Consider the following 9402-nt stretch of genomic DNA (forward strand, 5'->3'; position numbering starts at 1 on the left):
CTCACCTCGGCCTCCCAAAGTGCTGGGATTACAGGCTGAGCCACCGAGCCCGGCCTACAAGGGTCTTTTTGACTTGAGAACCTCTAAGACACTACACTTGTGTTATCTGAAAGATTCATTGTGCATTAGAATTACCTGGGGTGTTTACTAAAAATGCAAACTCCTGGCATCACCTCAGATATATTCTAGAGCTTTGAAATGTGCATTTTAACAAGTCCTTCGGTTGATTCTTATGTATGCTAAAATTTGAGAACCACTGCATGTGCTGCAGCCAAGAAAATGAGAGAAACACAACTGAAGTGGAAATCTTTAATCCATCCTTTCTATCTTAGACAGATTAAGCAGAAGAAACAATAAATAATTTAAATATTAATCAGGCTACTATAACAAACTTAAAACACTACAGAGATTATATATTGCTTTCAAATAACCATTTTACATTTTCAAAAGTGATCACAATTAGATTCTAAAAGAAAATAGATTACAAAAAGCAGAGGTTGTAAAGATCATATTATTTGATTATAATGTGATAAACCTTAATAATTTAAGGAAAGGAACACAAGTTATAACTTTACAAACACATTCCTAACTAATGACTTAATCAAGTAAGAAAACTTATAGCTGAAACTATAGAACTATACTGAGGATAGTATATATAAAAACTATTGCAAAGTCTACCCACCAGAGTAAAATGAAAAAGAAAATGACAAGTATTGACAAGGATATAAAGCAAGTAGAACTTCCATCCATTGGTGGCGGGAGTGAAAGGCATGCAATTACCTTGGAAAATGGTTTGGTAGTATCTAATCAAGGTATCCATACACACCCCCTATGATATAGGCTCACCTGCCCCTAAATGGAAACTCCCTAAATGCCCAGTATAGAATGAATAAACAAATTGTGGTTTACTCACATTATTGAGTACCCTAGTATTACCTAGTATGGGAAATAACAATCTATAACTATGCAAAATAATATAGGTGAATCTTATAATGTTGTATGAAAGAAACCAGACACACATGTATACATTCTGTAAAATTTAATTTGCATAAAGTACAAAAACAGTCAAAACTAATCTATGCTTCTAGAAGTTAGAATAATGGTTACTTTAGTAGTAGTGACTAGAAAGTGTCACTGGGAGGCTTCTGGCATACTGATTATGTTCTGCTTCTTCATCTGGAAGCTCAACACAAAAGTGTATTGAGTTTGTGAGAATTCATCAAGCTGTACACTTATAACTTCTGTACTCATCTGTCTATATGTTACACTTTGGTGCAAAGTTAATTTAAAAATTATGAGTAGATTGACCATACTTCCACATTCATCTGAGAAAGATTTGAGAAAGAAATAAATAGAAATTATGCAAATGAAAAATGAAATACCTGAACTTAGGAATTTGATGAATGGATTAGTTATAGCTGATAAAAAAAAAAAAGCTAACCATAATGCTTCATGAAGAGACCAATAACAAGGGGGAGGGGGGAGGAGTGGTCAAAACATAGAGCATAGAGTAGGAAACTCTATAACATGCTAACTAAAATCTCAAAGGTCTAAGGAGAAAGAAGAGAACAGAGGGAATATTAGGGGATAACTTGTCTGAGAATTTCTGAGAACTAATGAAAGAAATCAAGCCACAGATTCAAGAATCCAAACAAAATCCAAGTGCGATAACTGAAAATAAATCTGTGCTTAGACATATAATGATAAAATTGTAGAATATCAAAACCAGTCATAATCAGAGAAAAGATACATTACTTTCAAGGAAAAACAGATAGGTCTGTGTCTGAATATTCAAAGACAACAATAAAAGTCAAAAGGTTGTGTAATGAAGTCTTTCATGTGAGAAAAAAACCTGTCAATTACAGAATTATACATCTGGTTAAAAAGAAATATCCTTTAAGAATGAAGGCAACGAGAAAAACAGTTTCAGACAAATGAAGAGCTAAGAGAGTGTGTCACAAAGAGAGTTGCAATAGAGATAATACTAAATAGTGTACTTTGAGGCAGAAGAAAGATGATTCTACATGGCAGGACAGAGTTGCAAAAAGGAATAAAGAGCAAAGATGCTAGTAAAACCTTAGTAAATATAAATGAAAATTGGCAGCCTAAAATGAATAATAATTATTATATAACAATGCTATAGGGTTTAACATAACATAGAATTAAGATACATGACAAAATAGCACATAAACTAAGGGAGATGTCAGTGGAGTTAAGATATTTTAAAGTTATTGTAGGTATGGGAGGGTAATATAATTGCTGAATATTTGAATTTAATGTGTTTTAATGTCTAGATAATTAGTAAAAAATGTCTTATATAACTTCCAAAGTATTAAAAGCAAAAAGAAATAATAATAATAATAAACAATGAAAATGTTAGAAGGGATGCAAAAGGAAGTATAAAATAGGTGGGAAAAAGAAAGTAAAAAACATGGTGGTAGATGTAAACTCCTGTATCAGTAAATACAATAAATATACATGGGCTAAATGATACAAATAAAAGAAAAAAATTGTGAAACTAGAGAGAAAAACAAAGTCTAACAGTAACTGATTTAAGAGATACATTTAAATCATAAGGCTATAGGCCAGATGCAGTGGCTCATACCTGTAATCCTAGTACTCTGAGATGGGAGTATCACCTGAGCTCAGGATGCCTAAGACTATGGTAAACTGTGATCGTGTCACTGCACTCCGGCCTGGGTGACAGAGTGAGACCCCAATTTTTAAAAAATGTGGTACATAAACATGGTACATAGAAAATATGATACATATAACAATGGAATATTATGCAGCTGTAAGGAACACAATCATGGCTTTTGCAACTGGAGACCATCATACTAAGTGAACAGTCACAGAAACAAAGAATTGAAACTGCATGTTCTCACTCATAAGTGGGCCCTGAACATTGGTCACACTAGTGCAAGGGTAGGATTGGCAGATGCTGGACACTGTTAGAAGAGGGAGGGAGTGAGGAGGGAGGGGCCAAGGGGCAACACACTGGGTACCTGGTCCACTATCAAGGGGAAAGAGAGTCAGCAAGAATCCCAAACTTCACTGGTATGCAACTTATGTAATAAACACCCACTTGTGCCCCACGACTCTAAACAAAAATTTAAAAACAGTAGTTGCAAAAAAGCAAAAAGCATAAGGATATAGAAATTTTGAGAGTACAATGATGAAGAAATGTATTCTATTTAACTAGGAAACAAAAGGAAGCTTGTATAGGCAGAATAGATTTCAAGGCCAAAAAAGCATTACTTAAGATAAAAAGGGCCACTTTGCTATGATAAATGACAAACTTTGCTTTATATATTTTGACTCCATGTTACTAGGCCACATAGTTTTATAATTTTTATTTTCTTGGTAGATTAAATGATTTATCATTATGAAGTGACGTATTGCCAGAGAAAATTTATTAAGTGTAATGATAGAGATATGCAGAGGATATAATGGCACCTGGAGAAGTTCAGGACATGAGGGATTGGTAAAGATCAATGACGGGTCAACTTTCTTTGAAGAAATTATACCTGAGCTAAATCTCAAAGGATTATAAAGGAGTTTGCCAGGCAAAATAAAACATGCCAAACAAAGATAATGGCACGAGCAAGGCATAAATGCAAAAAACAGCAAGTGTGACAGGAGAATGACTTGTGAGGAAACAAGTAAAGAGTAGGAGATGAAAGCAGAGAAACTAGTAGGAAACAAAATATATACAGAGTTTTATGTTAATATGAGACCCTTGGAATTGATCCCATAGGCAATAGAAACCATTTCATAGTTGACATGGTGGAGATAAGGTGGTGCAGAGTGACAGGATCATACTCTATTTCAGAAGAATCACTCTAGTAGCTACCTGGAAAGAGAGTGAAGTAGGGCAAATTAGAGACAAAGAAATTTGTTATGAAAACATTGTACTTATTCTGGCCAGAGATAATGGTGGCATGAACCCAGGCAGTATTAATGAGGATGAAAAGAAAACTAAAGTAAAATTGTCAAGTATATTTCACCAATTTTTTTTTTTATTTTGAGTTGGAGTCTCACTCTGTCGCCCAGACTGGAGTGCAGTGGCCGCTCCCGGCCACCGCAGCCTCGACCTGCTGGGCTCCGGCGATCCTTCCGCCTCAGCCTTCTGAGTAGCCGGAATTACAGGCATGCGCTACCACGCCTGGCTGATTTTTTGATCTGTTGTAGAGACGAAGTCTCGGCAAGTTGCCCAGGTGGGTCTCGAATCCGCGGACTCAGGCAATCCACTCACCTCGGCCACCAAGCCCAGCCTCACCAAAATATTTTTGAAAGAATGAATATGATTATTTTAAGAGATATCCTAAAACATTTCATTGAATAATTCCACTTCAAAGAATTTATACTAAAGTTAATTAGAATTATCCACAAAGATTTATGTAGAAGATATTTTACATAAACAGTGCCAAATTAGGTTTTTAGAAATATTGACTATAACCTACAGGTGTAATAGTAGAAAAATGGTTAAATAAATTACAGTAGAAACCACTAAAATTAAATATGAAGCATTAAAAAATATGCTTTCAAAAAACATTTAATGACGTGGAGAAATTCTTAAAATATAAGTAGAATAAAGCATGATATAAAATTATTTGCAATATATCTCAATTATAGAAAAGGTTTTTTAAATATACATGAAAACATTTTTGTGGTAGGGAGAATAATGCCCCCTCCCAAAGATATCCATATCCTGATTTCCAAAGCTTTTGAATATATTACCTTACATGGCAAAAGGAACTTTGCAGATGTGATTATGTTTAAGGACCTCAAGATGAGGAGATTTTCCTGGATTATTTGAATGGGCTTGGTCTAATCACACGGGTCCCCTGAGAAGTGGAGAATCTGGCCGGGCTCGGTGGCTCAGCCTGTAATCCCGCGCTTTGGGAGGCCAAGGTGAGTGAATTGCCTGAGCCGGTGGATTCAAGAGCCGCCTGGGCAACTGGCGAGACCTCATCTCTACAATAAATCAAAAACTAGCCGGGCGTGGCAGCGCGCGCCTGTAGTTCCAGCTCCTTGGAAGGCTGAGGCGGAAGGATCGCCGGAGCCCAGCAGGACGAGGCTGCGGTGGCCGGGAGCGGCCACTGCACTCCAGTCTGGGCGACACAGTGAGACTCCAACTCAAAAAAAAAAAAGAAGTGGAGAATCTTACCAGGCTGTGGTCAGAGGGAGATGCACCGACTGAAGAAAGGCATAGAAGTGCAGCACTGCTGGCTTTGAAGATGGAGGAAGACATTAGCCAAGAAATGTGGGTGGCCTCTAGATGCTTGAAAAGGCTAAGAATTCTCCCCCAGAGCCTGCAGAAAGAAATGCAGCCGTGTCAACCACTTACATTTTAGCCCAATAAGCCCTGCGTTAGACTTCTGACCTACATGACTGTAAGAGAATATACTTGTGTTGTTTTAAGGTACTAAGTTTATGGCAATATGTTATGGTCTCAAAAAGAAAACTACAGCAGTTTGGAGGAAATTAACACCAAGAAGAGTGTTATTGGAGTGATTTGTCTCAGGGTGGTGGAATTATAGATGATGATTTTTACTATCGCAATAATGTCCTTCTGTATTTTCTTTATCATTACTATAATGGGAGGGAGGAGAAGCGGGAGAAGATTGTTAGTCTTCTCTAATTTTGTGTATAAAACCTTACGCGCATTCAGTTATTTTTTTGAGAGGAGTTTCTTGAAGTGGAAGTACTGAGTCAAAGGCTTCAGTCATTTCTAAGATCCCTGAAAATTCAATGGCCTTCATTTCAGACAGGTTGTACCAATTTATACTCCAATAGTCCTCTTTACTGAAATTTTGTTGAACTTGTTAGATTGGTTCTCTTTTATTCACTTTGTGAACACCAAGGAAATAAATTAAACACTGCTAAAAACAGAAATAAGAAAATAGAAGCAAAACTGAAATATAATTTGAATGTATATTTATTTTCATTGTACCTTATAACATATATACTTGGGACCACTTCACCTTACAAAGCATACTCAGTGGTGCTTCCAAAGCCACTCAAAGTTCTCTTACAACTCCAGTTTATTATTACTTGCTTTCTCATTACTCTATTGAAATTCAGAAGGGCCAGGAGTTTCAAGGTCTTGAGAGACCCAAGAAACCAAGAAACTTAAAAAGCCATACTTACTGTAAAAGTAGTGTTTAGTTCACTGTATTTTATATATCCCTACCTCATGTTCATTGTACTTTATGAAATCTTAGTACTTTAAATCCTACCTCAGACCCTGTAGAATTAGGCATATGTCGGGTGCCGGGTAGCAACTGATTGTGTAATTATATAATGTCTTAAGTAGTGTTTGTATTTAGAACTCTTGGGTTAAGCATTGTTAGTCCCAATTGCCATGCTGACTTCTGCTTTTACAACGGGATGTAAATGTTAAAGCGATAAGCCCCTTTCAGACATTCTTTGGCAGCAGACTTGGAGACACCAGTATTCTGCCTGCTCGCTCAGGTTAACTTATACGCAGTGACGGTATGAACCTAACTTATCTGACATTCCACTCTGCCCGTTGGGTGGGTTTCTGTCAATCACGGGCAGTCAGGTTGAAGCCCACGAAAGGCACCTACCAATACCAAGTGTTCCCATACCCATTAGGAGAGATTACCCAATCATGTAAAACCAAGTTTAGAGTTCTTTCCCCTCCCTCTGTAATGGTGCATAAAGACTGCTTGCCATGCTGGATCGGGGCTCTCATCCCTGAAGCCACAGCCGGCTTCGTTTGTGAGCCCAGATTCGAGCCTGAATAAAGACCCTTGTGTGTTTGCATCACAGCTGGCTCTTTGGTGGTCTCTCGGATTTTGAAATTTGGGTTTAACAGTCTAAGAATAGTCTTTCTGGAATATTCTGAAGTGCCCCTTCTTATAAAGAGTCATTTCTTTGGAATATAACCTCCCTTGCAGCCTTTTAACCCCCTTCTTGCATGGTGTTTCTCTCTGTGAGATTCTCTCTGCAATAGGTCTCCAAAGCAAGTCTCTAAGTACCTGAGTTTTTAACAAGTCCCTAGGATTTGATCTTCTCTTTGCCTGTAGGGAGGCAACCATTTCTTCAGCTGATTCTAATCAAGACACACACTCAGACTGGCAAATAACTTTAGGGTGTGTATTTAAGGGACAGATGCATTTTAAAATAGAAACAAAATCTATGTGATGTTTATTATGTGTGGCAAGGTGTTCCTGACAACTATCATAAACTGAATTAAAATTTTCAGAGAAACAATTATTATTGGGTTCAATAACCTTACTAAAGATTTAATAGCAAAAAAAAAAAAAAAAAAAGGAAGCTTTAAGCAATGAGATATAGGGTATATTTTTGACCTCCAAATGTTTTCTCAAGATTCTATTTGGCATGTAAAAAAATGCAACTGTCACTATCCTATCTAAATCAAAGGTGTGAAAAAATTCATTAAGTATTCCACATTTAATTAATAGTATTTTCTTGTTTTCTTAGAATTTAGAGGACACACGAGGGAATGATTTAGATAACCCAGTTGTCTTCTAAAAAGCTGCCCAAGTAGTTTTTAACTGATGTCTTCTTTTTCTTTTGATAAATCTCCCAACACTAAGCAGCGATATTTAAAATCATTCCTCTGACCTTAGAACTACACTCAAAGTACTAAGTCCTCGACAAATGTTTGTTGTTGATGATGATGATTGCATTTATCAGACCAAAAAACATTTTCAAGTGAAAAGGCTGACCCATCATTTCCCCCCTTTACCCTCCCTTACCTCCCTCAGTTTATTGAAAGCTACAAATAGAACTAGTCAACCTTGGAGTGAAGTAATGTCACCAGGAAGCACAAAGTGCTGTTGAGTCATTTTTAAAAATCACCCTTCACTGACACAGTGGTAGAGCTCCAGCTCTATTCAGTGTGATTACTTCAGGCTGACTCCTACTACAGAAGATTTGAGCAGCCCGCCCCATATTCTCTGCCCTTGATCCTATTCCAATCTCAGTCCAGAAGAAATCCCTTTCCATAACAATAAACAAACAATAACAATACACTGGGTAGACTAGCTGTTAGCAAACTGAGAAGTAAAACATGTTTTCTACACAATCACCATTGTTGATTAATACAGCATGATGCCCAATAACTTACCTATCCATTTATGACATCTTTATCAGCAACCTAGTATGAAAGATACAAAAACCTTAAAATTATTTTTGAGGTACATTTTGAGTAATTCACATTTTCAAGCACTTTTATTTTATTTTGTTTTAATTAATTTATTTATTTTTGAGTTGGAGTCTCGCTCTGTCGCCCAGACTGGAGTGCAGTGGCCGCTCCCGGCCACCACAGCCTCGACCTGCAGGGCCCCACCGATCCTTCCGCCTCAGCCTTCCAAGGAGCTGGAACTACAGGCGCATGCTACCACGCCTGGCTAATTTTTGATTTATTGTAGAGATGAGGTCTCGCCGAGTTGCCTGGGTAGGTCTCGAACCCACGGACTCAGGCAATCCACTCACCTCAGCCTCCCAAAGTGCTGGGATTACAGGCTGAGCCACCGAGCCCGGTTTTCAAACATTTTTAATTAAACTTTTTATTTTGGAATAATTGTAGGTGAACATGCAATTATGAGAAAATAATACAAAGAGATCTCACGTACACTTTACTCAATTTTCCACAATGGTAATGTCTTAAAAAACAAGAATACAATATTGCACATGGGATATTGACATTGATACAGTAATGGGTACTAAACATTGCCTTCACTACCAGGATCTGCCATGTTGCCCTTTCATAGCTATACTCACTTCCCTCTGTCCCCTACTCTTTTCTTAAGTCTTGACATAAACTAGTCTGTCCTCCATTTTTATAATTTTATCAATTTGAGAATGTTAATATGAATGGAATTAAATCTGTAGTAGGTAACCTTTTGAGACTGGCTTTTCCACTCAGCATAATTCCCTTGAAGTTCATCTAAGTTGTGTCTATCAATAGTTAATTCCTTTGTATTGTTGTGTAGTATTTCATGGTAGGGACATACCACTGTTTCTTTAACCATTCACCCACTAAAGGGCATCTAGGTTGTCTCCAGGTTTGGACTCTTGCACACAAAAAAATGCCATAAACATTTGTGTGCAGGTTTCTGTGTGAAAGTAAATTTTCATTTCTCTGGGATAAATGCTCAAAAGTGCAAATGCTGGGTTTTATGATTGATTTATGTTTAGAGTTTTAAGGCATTACCACACTGTTTTCCAAAGTGGCTGTACCATTTTACATTTCCACCAACAATGTGTGAGTGATCCACTTTCTCTGCATTTTTGCCAACCTTTGGTCTTGTCACTATTGTTATAGATATAATTTTATTTTATTTTATTTTTTTTTTGAGTTGGAGTCTCACTCTGTCGCCCAGACTGGAGTGCAGTGGCCGCTCC

This window comes from Carlito syrichta, unplaced genomic scaffold (genome assembly GCF_000164805.1).
Source record: "Carlito syrichta isolate Samal-C Ts95f unplaced genomic scaffold, Tarsius_syrichta-2.0.1 Scaffold316004, whole genome shotgun sequence".
In the NCBI taxonomy this organism is placed as follows: domain Eukaryota; kingdom Metazoa; phylum Chordata; class Mammalia; order Primates; family Tarsiidae; genus Carlito; species Carlito syrichta.